Genomic DNA, 16,370 nt, shown 5'->3' with positions numbered 1-16,370 from the left:
TTAGAGTCCTATGATGGACCAGAAACCACAAGGCCTTGGGGGGTTCTGAGGTGAAAACTGGGGTTGCCTGCATCTTTTAAGAAAGTCCCAGTTTGATCTTATTTCATAATAGATGTTAGTAAAGAATGATAAATTTGGCATGGGTGACTTCAGGGTTTCTGGGAGGGGCACATGAGCTTCCAACCCAGTGTGTAGTAGTTAGTGAAAGCTCACTATGGATGACTCCTGAGTAGAAAAAGTTAAGGACCAGTTGGGAAAGGCAAGGAGAGGAGTTCCTCAAATACACTTGCCCTCTCCCCTTGGGGTCTCAGTTTGGCATTGGGTGAAGTGGATACGGGAGTGGATGTGGTGAGTGGATCATGAGGCAGAGCTGTACAATCAAGGAATTTATGTGCTGTGCTGAGGTACATTGGCATCCTTTGATGTAGACAAAAGAGTCCTCATACTTTTTTGTGCATTTGTAACTTTCACTCCTATGCATTTAACAAATATATGCTAGTATGTGGTAGATACAATACTAGTCGTTAGGTAAATGGGTGAGTAAGTCGTGGGTCCTAATATCTATTGTGAATGAGTCACAGGCATGTGACACCAGGAGAAGGAGGGAGTGGGGAGGTGGGGGGGGGGAGAGTATAAAAACAATGAATGATAGGAGAGCATAAAGGAAGGGCACTGCTAAGCCCTCCCCATGGATTTGAGTCTTTACAAAGAAGGCTTTTCTCTGGAGCTGAGTTTAAGTTGGGTGTTCTAGCAACAAAGATCGCAATGAGATTTATAGTGTGGATGAACTGGGACTTTTGTGTAGGGTTATGGTTCTTTCTCATACTACTATCTGCACCCACTGCAACCAGCTGTACAGTGTTCTTACCACTCTGCAGCAAACTAGACAGGTTTGCTTTGGATGCAAAGGTCACAGAGCAACCTCCTTCCCACAGGAAGCTGTCTTTGTCATGCCTGTGTTGTGACAATGAAGGTCAGCACACACAACATGGACCACAGTGCACTGCTCCCAAGGGTTAGTCCAGCTGTTCATTGTATTACCTGATTTCTGGACTTTTAAATCCATACTAGATCTGGGTGGGGCTTAGTTTAAAGGAGGGTAGCGTGGGCACTATTATAGGATTCCTTAGTCTGTTACAGATAAATAGTTAAACATATATTAGAATTTACTCTCAGAGAGTACTGTTTTTATCATCTTCCTTGCCACATCTGAGTCCATGTTGTCCTTAAGGATTACTTAGCATTTGGTCCAAAGGTATGGATTTCTAAGTAAGGTAAGTGTAAGGTATAAAGCCGCCTGCCTCTCCCGTTACAGGAATTTCCCACCTCCCAACCACTTGTCAAGCTGTGCTCCGCTTGCCTCTTAGGTTACAGGAATTTCCGGCCTCCCCATCACCTGTCAGTCTGCACTCTGCCCACCTCTTACGTTACAGGAAGATGCCGCCATCTTCCTGCCTCCCACATTATGGCCTAACATGCTATTGTTTCATCAGTCAGCCTGCAAGAATCCTCCTCCGAGATTGGTTCCTTTCAGCTAGGGAGATTCCAATATCTGGGAGAAGCCATACGCCATTTCTCTCTCTTTCGCCCCTTCTTTTCTCCCTGAGCGGATCGCATAAATAAAGTCCCTTGTGTGAGATTTTTGTGTCTGCGGAGCGTTTTTCTGGGAGCTATAGGCGAGCCACAACTGCCCCTAACATCTGGTGATGCATTTTTTGCATTTTTTATTTTTCCTAACAGTAAGGATTTCTTTCTAAGTTGTTCATACCTAGAACTTAAAGTTGGGTGTAACTGAAGCACATGTGTATGTTTTTTACTTGACGCTTTTTTTTTCTGTTATAAAAAAATTGTGACTCGTCTTTTAAATTTATTTAGTGCAAACACATATAGTGCATATGTACAACACAAATACTAAAAGGTGATCTCAAAGGATCCTGCCCATGTACTTTGAATAAAAGAACTTGACCCAAAAAAAAAAAAAAGAATCCTAATGTTCTCACAAGACAGTGAGAAAAGATAAGGAAATTTGTTTTGAAAAGTATTTTGGGACCCTGAGAGGGCATATTCTTTACTTGTAATTCATCTAGTTACACTGCAGTTGCTCAAAGAGACAATATTTTTCCTTTTGTGGTGACTGGAGAGTGGATGGGAACTGGGAAACAACTCTAGTAGTGATATTCTAGAAGAAGAATCAAATGCTCTTTGAATTCTAAAGCAAGAAACTTAAAAGTCTCTTACATATTTGCACTGTCTCAAGGGAGAGTCATTCAATATATCTAATTTTTAATGCCCAAGAAAGGATTTTAAAAGTTAAGATTTAATTCTTACTAGGTTCCTGTTGTTTGGGACTTTGGACAATAGAAACAGATACTAGAAGATTTTTGTTTTCCTGTTACTGATATCTGACAAAACAAACTTGAGTTTCCCCATTTCCTAGGAAATTGGAGGAAACCATGTCTCTTCAGAAAAGTAAATCAGTATGGTACACCACATTTATAAGCATATTTTAATTAAAATATGTAATAGGGTGTAGAGGTTAAGATTATAGACTCGCAACGATCCTTGTTATGAGTACCTGTTTCATTGTTGATCAGCTGTGTATTTTTTCTCTAAAACAATTTCTTAATCTGTAAAATGGGGCAAACAGAAGCTCCTAGGTTTGCTACGAAGATTAAAAGAAATGTGTTAAAGTGCTTAACAAGGTTCCTGATATGTAGAAAGTGTTCAATAAATATTATTATTGCTATTTCACAATATAAAGGTAAAAGACAAATAATTTCCAATACCATAATATCAAGGTCTCTAAAAGTTTGGTGACTTCTTTTTTTTTTTTTTTTTTTTTTGCAGGGCGGGTACTGGGAATTGAACTTAGGGGCACTCAACCCCTGAGCCACATCCCCAGTCCTTTTTTGTATTTTTATTTTAGAGACAGGGTCTCACTGAGTTACTTAGCTCCTTGCTTTTGCTGAGTCTGGCTTTGAACTCGAGATTCCACTGACTCAACCTCCTGAGCTGCTGGGATTACAGGCATGCACCACTGTGCCCAGCTGTTTGGTGACTTCTGAAGTAAAATTCATGAATAAAGGCTCTGCCTCCTCTTTGCATGGGCTCATTGCCCAAGATGGGGAATAAATCAATTCCTAGATTTAGTTTTCCTCCCTATGCTTAGGAGAGACCACAATGCTATAAATATTTTGATCATTAACCAGGAATCCTGGGTGGCTCCTCCTTGTTGGAACCACTAAACAGGTGTATGTCATAAAGTAAGATATTAAGAAGGGTGTTTTTCTTCCTAAGCCTGTCAAATAAATGCTAAGTTCCCAGAGACCTGACTAGAAGTGGAAATTTTTTTTCCTGAACTATTACACAACAGCACCCTCTTTGAGGTTTTAAATGAATCTGTGTACTGACTTTCCTCTGCAGACATGTAAACCTTTCCCTTTTCTAGTGGTAATGAATATCTCTTCTCTACCTGGTGACATGGTGGTCACTTACTATTAGAGAGCCCAGTTATCTCCTGACTTCCTCTAAGTCTTGGGAAATCATCTACTCCAGAAAATTCTGTTCTCCTTAGACTTCTCCCAGGTGAGATCAGGTATTGGGTGTTTACTCTCTAGAGTTATGACCCAACTAATAAAAAACCAAAACAAAACAATTAAGATCCAAGTCCATGACACATCACTAAAGCTATAAATGTGTCTTTCTAAAAATCCAGTTGTTCTGGTTTTCTTAAAAACAAAAAACAAACGACAATGACAAAAAACAAGCAAACAAACAAACAAAAAACCCACCAGATTTCTCCTTTCTAATACAATACTATCTTTCTAAAATATTAACTTTTATTGAAATTCAGTTGTGGTGTTTATGTATTCAAAACCAAATTAATTTAGACCAAAGTAAAGTTTCCAGTAGGGCTTCTTTTACCCCTCTATTTTCAAAAGTTTGCACACATCTTTCCAGAACATAGCCTTTACCCTTGGGGACTTTCTTTTCTCTCTGTTCACTTCCAGCAAGTCTCTGTGACAGTGTGTCCTATGGTATCTCTCTCTGTTGGAGACTAGGATATGACAAGAAGGTACAACTTCTCATAACAACTTACTTTCAGAATTTTTCTCTGTAAAAACTGTTATATGTCCCATCAGAGTCTCACTTTTTAGTTCTAAGTAATGGGGGGTTGTTCTTCCTTAGCCCTTGATCTTAGAATCTTATAGTTTATAACTACATTATCCCCTGCCAGCCCTTTAGAGTTCCAACTATTAATCCCCAAGTGATAAGATATTAAGATGCAAACTGGACTAGGTAAGTGCATGCTCAGAGCTTTCTGACTTCGATTCTTTCTATTTGAGTGGATATATTCTTCATGGCCTTGCACTCCACTTTGATAAGCAAGAACCTCTCAAATTTAATCTAGATTACAGGCATCACAGAGAACACCTGAAGAAAGCAACCTTTTGCCTTTTCTTTCTGTCACATCTTCTATGTGCCTTAACTGTAGTCACTAGAATGCCCTGTCAGTTATACAAAATCAATGTCACTGACTTAGGTAATATTTCTATCAATAGGATGGTGAAGTTTAACAACACTTTCTGTAAACACAGTTAATTGCTAAACATAGTTCTCAGAGATTTACAAGCTGAAAAATTAGATTTTAATCTAATTATATGTACACTAAACTAGTAGCTCTGTAGTTATCAAGATCAACTTGACAACAAGGAAAAGAAATGTTTAGTCTTTTTAAAATTTAATAAGCTCAAAGAATTAAGTCATTTTTAGAAAAGACCCAGGAAACCTAACAGCCTAAGTGAAAATGGGGACATTCAATGAAAACTGAGTTTGGGATTGTTAAGATGGTAGTGTTGTGGGAAGGGAGAAAGAAGAGGAGTGTTAGGAAGATCAGGGGTTCTGACACAGTAGGCTGTTCCCCATTGGAAATCTCAGAGCTGGAACAAATCTCTGGGTGATAAGGGCAATAATCCACCTACCAAAGTGCTCGGATGAGTGGAGCAGAAGGGGCTAATTTTGGAGTTCTTAATTTTGTCCTTGGAGTTTTAGATTTGCTGATGAGAATCTAGTAAGATGACAAAAGAGGGAGGAGCATAAGAAAGCCAAGAGAGGTAACCCTAGATCCAATACATTCATTAGAAAACATTTCGTACCCATAAGAAGTATAAAAAATTGCTGAATCCAACCATTATGTCCCATCCAAGTGATATACAATTGCCACCCACTAGGTCCTCTTCCATGTGGGAGTAAGGAGTACTTCAGAAGAAATTTAGATGTCACCAGTGAGATGTAGAAGACCTAAAGATAGAGAGGTGGTGGTCTGGAGAGAGCACTGGGGTGTAAAATGTTGCCGACCTTGTTTCCAAATACCATTGTGGAAGGAAGACAGGAAATTGAGCAGTTCTTCTTAAGAAAGAGAATGAAGCAGGGCATGGCGGCACAAGCCTACACTCCTGGCTACTTGGGGGACTGAGGTTGGAGGATCATGAGTCTGAGTCCAGTCTGGGCAACTTAGTGGGGCCCATCTTAAAGAAAATAAAGAAAAGAAAAAAGGTGGGGCGGGGGGATTGTGATTTGTGAAAGAATCAGGTTTCAACTAAGGCAGGTAGGCCGTAGAAAAATCTAAGGAGGTTATTAGTAAAAGGCAGTTTATTGGAGAAAGATGTTTTCAGAGGACACACTCTTTGAAAAGAGAAAAAAATGGGAATCTGGGAGGTTCAGGGCAGAAGTAGCACAGGGACCTGGAAGAAGAGAAATCAAGAAGATAGTAAGCAAGTGTCTTGTCTGCAGTGGGAAGAATGGATTTTGCAGAGACCTAAGGCAGGGTGGCAAGGTTCAGCTCAGGGATTTCAAGGATCACTTGCCATGGAATTTAAGCGCATTCCTTTGTATCACAGGGAGGATTCTACCACAAGCAACTGATAAGTTAGATTCAGATGCAAGTGATTTATTAAAATAGTACTAGGAGAAGCGAGTTAGGGAGTCGGGGAAGTGAGAGTGATGTGTAGAATGGGAACAAAATCCAAGTGACCCAATAACGTGCAAAAAGTGGTTTGCTGGGCCTTCAGGGACACATGCTTCTTTTCTTTGCAAGAGTGCTGCTGTAACTTCTGTTCTTTTCATCTGAGTTCAGTGGTGGCAGTTGTTTTATCACTACTGAGGAAGTCAGGTGTGTATGGAGAAAAACCAGTGGCAAAATAGAAACATGGAACCCGGTGAGGTGAGTCTTAGATCAAGCTGGTCCAAGGCTCCCAGAAGCCTCAGTTAGGTTTCTCAGAAAACTTTCTGTTGTCTAAGCTTGTTCCAGGATTTTGTTATTGTTATTGTTATTGCTTCTAGCAGAATTTAAAATTCTCATTTATTTTAATAATCCTATCTATCTAAATGTGCTTTGATTTTAGAATTGAGAATAATCAGAAATGACTAATGGCATCAAATATTTAGGTATAGCTTCTAATGCAGTTGAAATATTTCATGACGTTACAATTAAATAAAGGAAGAGAATTCCCTTGTACACTGGAAAGGAAGGAAGGGATTATACATCCACAAGTATGTCTTCTAATTTATGTCTTCTGATCTTAAAGTTAGTCTTTTTGAGTGTAAAGAGACCTCGGTCCTCCAAACCAACTTTTCCTCATTGAGTTTAGCTTTTTATTTTATATGCAAAACAACTTTCTATCCCAAGTGTGCTTTGTAGATTACAATTCTAATTCCTATATGTTCTTGTGCTTTCAGTGTTGCGTGTTCCGACAGATTTCTGCAAACTGTCTTTGAAGGGCTTTTCACCTCTACTTTTCACCATCCTTTTGTCTTGCCTCTGAATTCAGAGACGTGACTGCAAAAATAGATGATTGAATACCAAGTATACACAGGCTCTACTTTCCCACTTTGATTCATTTCCTTTTCCGAGAATTCTAAGCACATCTGTTGTTTTCTAGGCATTTGCTTTCTTCTAGAGTTATCTCCTTATAGCTTTTTTTTTTCTTAAGGTACCTTCTATTCAAACTCAGAATTCTTTCCTCTTATTTTTCTTTTACACAACCTGAAGCATGCTGAATTTCCCTCCCTTGCCCCCAATTATTTCAAGTCTCTTTGTTCCTTAAATTCCTGTTTTCTTCCTTAGACCAATTTGAGAGGTTGCCTGGTCCCTCTTTCTCTGTTAGTTTTACTATTTGGCAAATTCTTGTAATCTTTTCCTATAAGAGTTCTACTTCTGTCTCCATCAACTCAAGAAAGTTTAATCCACACAACCGAACTGACCTCCTGTGGGGGTATTCTCTTTTAGAAGAAAGTTGAGATGTGTTATAGTTTTAAAACTAAGACAAATAAGGATCTGAGATTTGACCTGCATGTTGCTATTTACATTCACCATCTGATATATACAAGGATGTTCACTTATAAGTTACATAGATCTGATCTTTTTCTAGTTGAAAAGTGAATGATAATATGTGAAGATTTAACAATCTGACCTTTTGTGGTATACAGATGAGCTTTCATTTTCTTTAAGAGTAATGATTAATTATTTACTTGGTAACAGGTTCTGAAACAGTAAGTACTAGAATAACTGGAAACTTGTAGGTATTTTACTAGGCAAGGTTCAACCTTCCTCCCTTTATTCTACGAACAACAGTATGTTAAGATAAATATTGTATTGACCATTCATCGTCTCTCCCAAACTTTCCCCCTACCAATTGTACTTTGATTTGTTCAGATTACAGGTGAGGAGTCCTTGATTCTAATAATCCAAGATATTCTGTTACATTTAAGGCATGTAATAAACTTTTTTGAATTAGTTTTTCAGGATTTGTTTTTTCTTGTCTCCAATTAAAGCTTCTATTGCTTCCTTTGTATTTTCTTGCCACAAGGAATTTTCTAAAATTTTCTAAAATCCCTTGTTAAAGTAGTGGCTGCTACTTTAGGACAGCGCCTTTATCTAGTTCTATTTTTGGAGCCCTAGTGCATAGAAGAGATTATGCAACAGTCAAAGAAAAAGGAAAGGAATTTACTTAACAGAAATATTTTCTTGGGGTAATGTTTTTTGGTTTTTTTTTTTTTTTTTTTTTTTTTTTGATTATTGTCTGGTTCTCACCAGGAAACAGCATAGACTAATAGGAAATAAAAATTCATGGACTCAGCAAATTCTTTAGTTTTTTCTGGAGAAGTCAAAGGTTCTTTTTCTCCACCTCTGCTCCACCTCTTTGTTGCTTGTTTAGAAACAACAACAACAACAACAAGAACAACTCTTCCCTTCTTCCCCTTTTGATAATCATTTGCTTGATTAGAATGTCTTGGTCCTGAGTATTCTGTATTAACTGGAATGTGGACTTTTAAAAAAATAAATAGATTCAATTTTGTTTTCATTTTGGGGAAATTTCTTTCTATTTTGTTTTTGTATCATTGTGTATCATTTTGTGTCATTTTGATGTGTTCTTGACTGCAGGAATTGCCCCGTTTGTGTTCTAAGACAACCCCATCTGACTGTATTCATCCTCTCATCTAATATCAGTCTATCTCAAACCTTCTTTTACTACACAATTGGTGTTCAGTGGTATCTCTTCTGTACTTTGATAACTCCATATTACTATTAACTCTGTTTAAAAAATTTAATCCATGTTTTGTTTTCTTAGATCTGCAATCCTCTTTCAACTTACTTTTGATTTGGGTTGCTTTTAATTACTTGTTTTATTGTATCTCTTCTGGCTATTACTTTCTAGAAAGTATAGGCCTAATATAAATGAAGGCTTTCTTTCTGTTCTTTAAACTGTTTTGTTCCAGATTGGATTTTATTTTCTGGTCATTTGCACGATAACCCTGCACCCACAATTTTTTTGGACTCTGGCATATACTGACATTTCTTTATTTTGCTAAGTGACCAAATAGTCAAATTGCTCTGATATGGTATGTGTGTGATGGCCTTTTGATTTTTTTCCCCACTGTATTTAACCCGTTATCACGACTGCTGGTACTCCACCTCACATCAGGGAACTCCGAGGGGCGAGTATTGGGTTTTATCCTCATTTTCTTAGCCTGAGTGATTGGTCAGCTGTGGACATGAGCTATATGCAGCTTTTGTTAGATAATTGGACTGAATTTTTTAAATCTACTAAATATCACATTCCCATATTTAGAGCCTTTAGTTGGTGTGTGCGCATGTACATAGTTTCTGAGGAGGAATAAACACATCAGGGCTTTGAACAATGACCCCCAGTTCAAGTACAGTTGTGCAAGCTATGTTTACAATGTAGAGTTCACTCTGTTGTTTGTGTTCCCCTTCTTTTCTGCTACTCCCCAGTCAAGAAAGAAGGGGAAAAAATTTCTTGCCAAATTTAGTTATTATATTAGTTTCCGAAGGTTCAATAACAAATTATTGCAAATGTGGTGGCTTAAAACAACAAAAACATGTTCCCTCACAGTTCCTAAGACTCAAAGTCCAAGATCAAGGTGTCAGTTGGGCCACACTCCCTCTGAAGTCTCTAGGGGAGGATCCTTCCTTGCCTGTCCAGCTTCTGGAGATGTCTAATGTTCCTTGGTTGAGGGGGCACAATCCCAGTGTCCGCCTCCATCTTCACGCAACCTTCCTTCTCGTGTGTCTGGGTGTCCTTTCCTGTCTCCCACTATGTTCCTAACCCAGTATGATCTCACCTCAATCCTGACCTTCACTACACCAACATAGACCCTATTTTCAAATAATGTCCCATTTGAGGGTTCTTGGTGGACTCGAATTATTATGGGACACTAGTCAACCAACTATAGATACATCAGGAAGAAGTCAGGACTTTGTCAACAAACCACATATTTACCCATTTTCAGGGCTTGTTTCATCCCTGTCTTAAAGCCTGTCCTAAATATCATTACTCTCTAGAGAACCCATAAATTGCTCTTTCAGCTTAGGGTGATAAGGTTCTACTCTTTGCTGTTGCCAGTCTTGTGGGGAGAACATCATCCTTGTTAGTTTCCCTTGAGCCTATCCAGATATTTATAAATAATTACATTCATTAACTACTATTTTTGTCTTTTCATCTTTCCTCCCTCCCCCACCCCTCTTTCTTTTCTTTTCTTTTTTCGTTTCTTCTTCTGTGGTTCTGGGAATTAAACACATGTCCTCTTACATGCTAGGCAAGTGCTCTACTACTGAGTACACCCCTGGCCCTAGTCTATTCTTGATGACCCCAATATGTTCTCATATTTGCTGCCAACAGAATCTTGTGGCTAATTCTTCTCCCTTGCCTTATAATCCATTTAAAGGACATATTTCTAATGTTTCCTCACTTAAGACTTTGTTGTAGGTTTTCTAAAAACATTCTTTATCATATTAAAAAAAAGTGTTTTACTAAGTAAGGTTTTTTCAAAAAATATTTTGCATATTATTATTTTTTTCCTGTATGTATTCAGATGATTGTTTTTCAGCTTTAGTCTGTTAATGTGTTTTCAGTCTGAGCTTTTTTGAAAACAGAACCTGAAACAATGATTAAAATTCTGATGCTGTGTTCTCTGGAGAGTTGCATTCACTCAGCATGAAGGACATTTCCATGGACTATATAGAGGAGTGTATCTCAAAGTAGTTTATGGGGAAGAGTGAGCAAGGGGATTCATCTGCCCCTATCTACTGTTTCCTATTGAATAAAATTTACTGCACAGGAGGTAAATTGTCCCATATATCTAAATTTCATCATCCAGCCCCTTTGATGACAGCTCAGGAATGCCAAGTCCTATGCCCTAAAGTACAGCATTTCATTCAATTCCAGAAGTATCAGGAGGAGTCAGACACTTCAGATATGTGACTGGTTAGCTCAGCTCTGAAGCAGTGGCCAAAAAAGGAAGACCTGGCACTCTGGGCAAATGATTAATCAGCTCCTATCAGTGACAGTAAGGTCTGTGAAGCATTTGAGCCAAGGGAATCTGAGGAAACACAAGAAATTTAGGTCCAACACATGGTAAGTCACATTTATAAATTTTTATAATACTAAATTTTCTTTGGATTCCTAGGAAACCCAACCTGGTTATGGTAGCAGTGATGAAAAAGTGGGGCTTAGATCTCCTGCAGCACCAAGTACAGGCGATTGACAACTCCAGTTTCTGAAGGTGTGTCTTGTTACACAAGAGTGATGTTATGGGTTTGGATCTGGCATGTCCCCCCAAAGGATGAAGGTTTGATCCCCAATACAGCAATAATTGGAGATGGGCTTTTGAAACTGATTGAATCATGAGGACTTTGATCATCAGTGGATTAATCCATTGATGCATTAATAATTTGATGGCATTATTGGGGGGTGGTAAGAACTTAGGAGGTGAGGCCTAGTTGGGGGAATAAGAGGCATGCCCTGGAAGGGTATTTCTTATCCCTAAATCCTTTTCTTTCTCTCTCTGCTTCCTGGCTGTCATGAGCTAAGGGGGTTTCCTCTGCCACACTATCACCATGATGCTTCTGTCTTGTAACCATGGACTGAGACCTTTGTAACCATGAACAAAAATAAATCTTTTCTCCTTTAAGTTTTTTTTCTAAATCAGGTATTTATCACAATGATGAAAAGTTGAGTAACACAGTTGAGTTTATTTCCAGCTGGGCATAATAGCGTGATCCCTGTAGCTTCCTTGGCTGTGATGAGTGAGTTTGAGCACAGTGTGTACCATATCAGAATCAGAGAAACAACTTTCTCTGGGATGTACAAGAGTGGGAACACTTTAGCAGTTCAGGAAAATGTGGTGTAGACAGCAGTGGTGGCATCCTGTGTGCTTCCTCCTGCATGGGAGTGTGGTCCCTGTGGGTGATGGGGGCTTCCTCAGGCACCGTTGACAGTGGCTATGTTACGTGAATGGATCTTTGGTACTGGCTGCCCCAGAAATAGTGAGAGGCCTGCAGCACTTGTCCTCTGATTATGCACTGGTACAGGTGTAGATGCTTCATGTGATGAGTTGGGGACAGAAATCAGGGGTCCTCTGTGACACCGACACCCAGTCTGGTCAGTAGTGTGTGATCAGACAAGGTGCAGGGGCAACCAATAATGGGGACTTACATAATTGTGGTGGCCGCAAAAGTTGTGTTGTTCCTTTCTGCTGCTACTCTGAGCTTGCCTATCCAGGAACAGAACCTCAGACCAGCCCCCAACCCACCCCCAGTATGTGCATATGCCTGGTGATAGGGCAATGGCCAGGGGCTCACACATCCCCGATTTTTTGTTTTTTTTTCATTTGTGTCTGCTAGGGATTGAACTAGAGTGGGTTGCTGCTGGAGCTGGGCCACATTGCCAGCTGGCAGGAATGAGCAACAGTGGGAGGCAACCAGGGCTAGATAAAGTTTTTTCTGAACCTTCTTCGGCTGTATGCCCCAGGGACATGGTGACATCTGGAGCTGCAGCAATGTTGCTTGAGACCAACCCAACTGTCCTGTGTGTAGGCAGCAGGCAGTGGGACCACAGAGTTCTTTCTCTGCCTTGTTAGTGAAAGGTCCCCAAATACAGCACGGGGAGAGAGGTGGCAGGAACCTCGGGGGCAAATGCCTTCGGTCCTGAAGCCCTCCTGAAGTTACCTGTGGCTGGCCATACTCTGTCTCAGAGGGAGGCTCCCCAGTCTCCCAGGGTTGGAGGACAGCACCCCCTGTTCACTACAGTGAAGCATTAGCAGGTCTGTGTTGTCACTCTACTAAACCAAATTTGGTTCATGAGGCCCCTGAAGAATGGAGTTGGCTGTCTATGGACTGAGACCTCTGAAGCTGTGAGTGTCAAAGAAACTTTTCCTCCTCTGAAATTGTTCTTGTCAGGGTTTTTTTTTTTTTTTTTAGCCAGCAAAAAAACTGGCTAAAACAACATCTTATGTTTCATTTGTCAAACTTTAAGAAATTAGCAATGGTACTAAACTGGCAATCTTAGCTTAGTCACCTTGCTGTCCAGCATCCCCCTACACATGGGGAGGAGGGCACTATGTAGCATTCTAATTATGAGAATGTCAAAGCCATGGGTGGCCTACAAATTACCTATTGCACTCAGAAATGTCAGGATCAGAAAGACCAAGGAAAGACTGACAAACTTATAGTTTGGAGAAGACTAAGCAGACAACTACTAAGTATATTATACTCTCTGGAACATAAAATAGAAATTACTAGAAAATTCGATGAAATCTCCCCGTTCTTGAGGGTAGCACCTTTTGTTCCCCTCTGTTCCCCTCCACTTTACAATACCTGACCCTTACAGAGAAGTATCTTAGCAGATTTGTGCTGAGGTAGTCACTTTAAGGAAGTAAGTGACTAAGTCTAGTCTGCATTCAAGGGGTGTGTTAAGTTTTCATTGCTGTGACCAAAATACCTGACAGGAACAACATAGAGGAGGAAAAGTTTATTTTGGCTCATGGTTTTAGGAGATTGGTCCATGGTTGGCTGACTCCCTTGTTCTGGGCATAAAGTAAGTCAGAACATCAGGGTAGAAGGGTGTGTCAGAGGAATGCTGGTCTGCTTGTGGTGGCCAGGAAGCAGACAGAGAAAGGGGAAGGGACCACGGGAAAGGTGCGTCCTTTCAGGTCACGCCTCTGCTGATCCACCAACCCCAGCCATGCCCCACCTGCCTACAGTTATCAACCAATTAGTCCATTCAAACTAGGATGGACTGATTAGGTTTTAGCTCTCATAATCTAGTTATTTTACCTCTGAACATTCCTGTATTAACACAGGAGCTTTATATCCAAACCATAACAAGGGGAAGGAAACAAAACTCCACCAGCTAGGAGTTGGTGTGTGTGTGTGTGTGTATCTTCCCACTTTGGAATTATTTTGTAAGGAAAGCTTGTTCATTCAACAATTGATTTATGTTAGTATGCACACATGGAGTTTAAAAAAATTCTTTGGTTTATAATCCAATATTTTAATTTATTTTGTTGCTTAAAATTTCTACCTTTAGCCATTAGGAACTCTGAGGTTAATGCCTGTGTCCTTATGACATTATCTCCACTTTTTAAATAATTGGCACTTTCTTACTTTTCCTTTTCCATAACTCCTCAAATTTCCCATACCACCTACATTTTCCTAGGTCAGAAAAAATATTTTTTTTTTTCCTAGAGAAAGACTAGGCTAAATTTATAAGAAATATTTGATCCCTAGTTTCTTGGTATTTATTTATAGGAAAAATAAATCTTACATGGATAAAAACCATTATGCCTTTTACAAATTGCCTTCAGGGGAAAAACACCTGAAGACTGCAAAATTCATCAAAAGTGACAGTTAATACACTTGTGTTATTTTCATCAATCATATTCTGTTGAAGTTAATGACATATTGTTTCCCTCTTGGTGGAAAAAAATCAGCTGGCTTTAATTGTTAATTTTTTTTGAAATTTCTTGGCAAGTCAGAGTAATTCATTTGGATTATCAAGAGAAATTTTTATAGCATAATGATCTGAATTCTGGGTTCTCAAAAGTTGTTAATCACCGAAAATGAACTGCATCCCATATTCATATTGGCAGTGAGAAGGAATTTGCTTGTTTGTTATGATTGTGGATTTGATTTCTCATCTCAGCAGATATAGAACTGGATGCCCTTTTGGTGCATCTCAAGACTGATTTGAAAGCTTGAGAGACAATTTAAAATTTGGGTTTGGGGAAGATGTAAGTACTTGGTATTACATTTGACTCTGTCATTTGCTGAAGTGTATAAATTCCTTGAAAACAGAAACTTCTTTTAATGCCACATTTAACATGCATAAATCATCACCTTTAGCACAAATGAAGTTTTGACAACTGTGTGCTAACATACCTATACAAAAATACTCTTCCTTGCCTCAACTTTCCTCATTCATCAAAATGCACTATAGGTTTCGTTGAGGGTTATAACTCAAATTTTATAGGTTGTTTTAAAGTGATATGAGTTGAAAACAATTAGAAAATTCTGTTGCTTAATTTTCCTCACTTTACCAAATGCAAATGGGGTGGGTGTCTGCATGTAGTGGACATATACTTAGGAAATTATTTCACTTATAGCAAATGTATGGTTGTTTTTCCCAGCTGTGTGATTTGCAAGTAGTAGAGAACAACACCTGCGAGGCTTGTCTATCTCTATTTCTTAATGAGACTGTAGTCCTTTCGTTAAGTCCTTTGGGATGGCCTTGATCTGATCTATCTCTCAAGTAGTCCCAAGTACTGATGCAAATTGACAAATAATAATTAAAGACATGTAAATGTGCCAACTAAATTTGAACCTATGTTAATAATTATGTTATTTAATGTCTGCTGAAACAAACATTTTGAAAACATCAAGTAATATTAAACATTTAGTATTATTTACTCAGATTTGTGAAGGAAACAATGGAAAATCAAATGAAGGAAGCATCCTGTTAAGTCAACCTGTGTCAAAAATATGAATGGAATGGAACTCAGTTCTTGATGCTCCCTTCAAAATGCCCCATTTCTTTCTTATGCCTTTGCCTAGTTTGAATTTAGGGATGGGAATGGACATCAAGAGGAGTGTAGCTTTCAAGGTTGGTCTTTTGCATAGTTTGAGAACTAAAAACTGAGCCAGAGAAATAACACTTGGTATATAGATAGATAGATAGATAGATAGGTATTTGATTGCATCAAGAGAGATGTGGCATAAATTTGATTAACTTTTATTTTACTCTGAGATAAGCATGTCCCCAAACTCATTCATTCTAACTAATAACAAATGGATGAAACAGATGTCTGGGTAAGAGCATAACTTGCCTAGTATGAACAGTAGCGTGAGGGTGTGACCCAATGACTGTGTCACCACCTGCCTACGTACTGGTTCTTATTCTTTCTGTCCTTCCCTACTCCACTGTGCAGCACAAGGAGCCACAGTTCCTAGATTCCCTTTCCCTCTGACTTCCATATAGGCTTGGCCAATGGAAGGCATGAGCAGAAAACTGGAAGCCCAGAGTAGGGAGAAGCCAGGTCCTCCCTCATATCCTTATTTCCTGAGGTGTCTGGCAGAGGCTGCATATTCTCTGTATCCCCGCTGTGTTTCTAGCATCCCAAAGGCAGTCCTGTTAACTCTACTTTCTTCAATTTCCACTCCAGCCCCGGGGGATGAGGCAACTTCTTGTTACTGCTAATCACCAGATTACCTCACTCACCCGTTTTGTTTCTCAGTCACCATCTATGTGAGCCGTTTTCTTTAATTAATTTTTAAAAATGTTTTGTTGGGGCAGGTTCCAAAATGGCTATAGTTAGGTTTTCTCGCCAAGACGTCATTGGGCAATGTTTTTACTGTGTAGCCAGGGCTGGGTACTAGCTATGTTATGGTTAGTGGAGGCCAGAAACACTGATGCAGCGTATAGATTCAAGGTCATAAACTTGTGAGCACACCATCCCCACCCGCTTATGTAACCTACTGTCAGTGTACCTTCTTTGAGCTGTATATAAAAAGG

At 39.2% G+C, this 16,370-nt stretch overlaps 1 long non-coding RNA gene across 3 annotated transcripts in view; it reads left to right on the top strand.

The window, feature by feature from the left end:
- The window catches only part of LOC124992332 (uncharacterized), a 96,146-nt gene that overhangs the window by 54,308 nt on the left and 25,468 nt on the right, over positions 1-16,370 (top strand). For 2 of the 3 annotated variants that reach the window (XR_007110102.1, XR_007110100.1), the window contains one exon: positions 10,990-11,085. The exons of the other annotated variant lie outside the window; for it this stretch is intronic. This is a non-coding gene — a long non-coding RNA (uncharacterized LOC124992332). The remainder of the gene's footprint in view (positions 1-10,989; positions 11,086-16,370) is intronic. 3 annotated transcript variants of the gene reach the window in all.

The sequence above is a fragment of the Sciurus carolinensis genome, chromosome 9 (assembly GCF_902686445.1).
Source record: "Sciurus carolinensis chromosome 9, mSciCar1.2, whole genome shotgun sequence".
NCBI lineage: Eukaryota > Metazoa > Chordata > Mammalia > Rodentia > Sciuridae > Sciurus > Sciurus carolinensis.
This window is presented reverse-complemented; position numbering and strand designations above follow the sequence as displayed.